Here is a 2865-nt window from a genome sequence, read left to right on the forward strand (position 1 = left end):
GGAGGAAGTGTATCACCAAGTGAGCAGGCTTTGAGGTCTTCTGGTCCCCATGCTCTGCCTAACGTGGAAGAGAGAACCTCCTTGTGGAGGTTCCCTTCTGCTGCCTTTGGATCAAGATGTAGAACTCTTGGCTCCAGCACCATGTCTGCCTGCATGCTGCCATACTTCCTGCCATGATGATAATAGACTGAACCTCTGAAACTGTAAGCCAGCCCCAATTAAATGTTTTCTTTTATAAGAGTTGCCTTGGCTCTGGTGTCTCTTCACAGCAATGGAAACCCTAACAGCGTGCTAAAATTATAATTTAACTAGCAGCAATCTTTGATGTTTATGCATGTTACCATGTACTGTCTTTCCTGTATGCGACCTCATTGTCTCCTTACAACTTTGTAAGAAATGAACACCAGAAACAGAGGCTTACCGGAAGCTCGGTGACCTACACAGGGTCACCCAACTAGTTCATCACTAGATATCCAGCTATCCACTGCAGACGCAAACCTTGAGTTTCACTCAGTGTTCTGACCTCAAAATAAGTCACCAATGTATTTTAAATGTACACATGTAGAGAACATTGTGTATAGTGACTTCTACTTCTGTAGAATCCTAGCATATGTTATAAACTATAAGCACAGACCAAACTGGAATGGCTCACAGCTACACATCTCAGTAACGCGTTAGTCTCTTTACAGTGATCTTGAGTTACTTTTACAATTTAAAAAAAAAAAAAAAAGCAATGAAGAACATTTTTTAAATATAGCAGTGTGGGTTTGCATCGGGAAGTTGGCCTTGGTTAGTTAGGGTCCTTCCCTACAGGTGGCTGGTTTTCTACAAGCTTCCAGACTAGTCTTTCCAAATTTGCAGACCGTGGATGCCTAGGGTGGTCAGTTAGTAAATGTTACAGGTCCTCAAATCCATCTGTCCACTGAGGATGCCCTGTAGACAGAGTTAAGTGTGCCCCCACTCAGACCTACAACGGCTTTTCAAGTGAACATGGATGCTGGTGTGATAAACTGCACTCATTTTGAAGCAGCGCTGGCCTCAGAGTAACTGCTATTGGAGTGGTTTTCTCAGTCAGGGGCATGCCAAACCGTTACCATCATCACCCCAGAGTTAGTCCATAACTGTACGACATTAAAAGGTCATCCTAAACTGGAAGCGGGGGAAGAATGGTACACCCCCAGATCCCCGGTGCCCAAAGGGCTCTTGTTTCCTCTTGGGAAACCCCGTAGCTCCAGGAGCTAAGAGAAGATGTTGCGATCCTCGGGTTTCTCCATACGCTGGTCCTTCAAATCTGGATACAAGCCTAAGAAAACTGGCCTCAGTTTTCCACGGCCAAGTTCCCAAAGAATCCGAACAAACCCAAAAAACACTAGCGCTCATAGGGCTGCTGGTGTGGGGGCCCTGCGGTGTCCTACTACTCCTCGCTGGCACCCTGACCCCACACAATGAGGAACCAGTCCTTGAGGTCGCCTCTGGCTTGACCATGTTCTGGCTTCACCAGACAAAACTCCCCGCTGGAATGTGAAGACCGGAAGCCAGTTCAGAGATCCTGACCTCCTACCCTTTCTCTACCGCTCTCCCTTCTGACTCTCACGAAACAGGAGCTGTGCTCCAGGCAGTCGCTGAGTGAGATGTCTGACACAGCCCTTCCTTCCAATAAGCGATAGGAAACTCAGATTCTGAGTCACTTAGTGTAGCAGTAAAAACACAGGCTATGCTATATACAGTCCATGTTTTCTAAATGACAATGCGGAATTTTGCCTCTGTGTTTTTGTTTGGTGGATGTTTTGAGAATGTCTTAGGTATCCCAGGCTGGCCTCAGTCTCTGTTGTAAGCATGAACTCACTTTTTAATGGTCCTATCTAAGTATTCCTTTATTTGAAATTGGTAATGGCTCTAGACTGGCAAATTCTACCTCCAAGCAGGCTAGCTGGAAAACCAGGAGAACAATGCCAACCAAAACCACTTATTTATGACCGTATGTAATAGTATAAAAGAGCAGGTCCCTTTAGGATAACCCGGAAACACTTCAGCAAGGCCCTCCCCTCGGGCTCACCTCCCCACTGAACTCTGGCTTCCTCCCCAAGTTTTTTCCACCTCAGTACTTTTGACTCTGCCTGACTTACTTTTCTCACCTTTTAAGTCTTTTCTCTGAGTCTTCCCTGACCTCTAAGCACATGATAGTAGGTGCTCAAAATAAATAACCAAAGAATGATTGAAATTAAAATATCCACTGTCTTTGTTGAAGATGTTATCACTGGCTGGGAAGATTATCTAGTGGAAGATTATCGAGTTCTTTCAGTGTAAACATGAGGATCTGAACTCAGGTCCCCCAAACCCATGTAAAAGCTGAGCGTCAGTGCACCCTATAATCCCAAAGAGTGGGTAGTGGGAGAGACAGGAGGATTGCTGGGGCTTGAGAGCAACCAGCTAACTAAAACATGGTAAGCTCCGGGTTCAGTAAGAGACCCTGTCTCTCAGGGCTCAGGGAAATGTGTGGAAGAGGAGGTGGACAGATGACAAGAGCCCGAGGCAGGTGGATGATATCAAGGAAATAATTTCTTCCAGACACACAGGGTTGATGCACAGGGCCTGCACAGGTCCAAACCAGACTGGGTCCCACTGCTGAGATGGGCAAGATGCAAGCCTAGAATTCGAAGTTTCTTTTTATGTTTTATGTTCAGTTGCTAAGAAGTCTGGAATTTCCAGCATTTGGTTCATTTTGTGGGAGTGGCATTTCTGCAGAGAACTTCCCAACAGGCCCCAGACAAGCTAAAACCAGTCTTAGGAGCCCTACACCTGAGTAATTTGGACCTTAGCAACCTATCCCTTAATCTGATTTCCTTTTTTTTTTTTTTTTTTTTT

At 45.5% G+C, this 2865-nt stretch overlaps 1 protein-coding gene across 1 annotated transcript in view; it reads right to left on the reverse strand.

The window, feature by feature from the left end:
• Pdlim1 (PDZ and LIM domain 1) overlaps positions 1-2865 on the reverse strand; it is a 48163-nt gene that overhangs the window by 28702 nt on the left and 16596 nt on the right. The window lies entirely within an intron of this gene.

This window comes from Mastomys coucha, unplaced genomic scaffold (assembly GCF_008632895.1).
Source record: "Mastomys coucha isolate ucsf_1 unplaced genomic scaffold, UCSF_Mcou_1 pScaffold21, whole genome shotgun sequence".
NCBI lineage: Eukaryota > Metazoa > Chordata > Mammalia > Rodentia > Muridae > Mastomys > Mastomys coucha.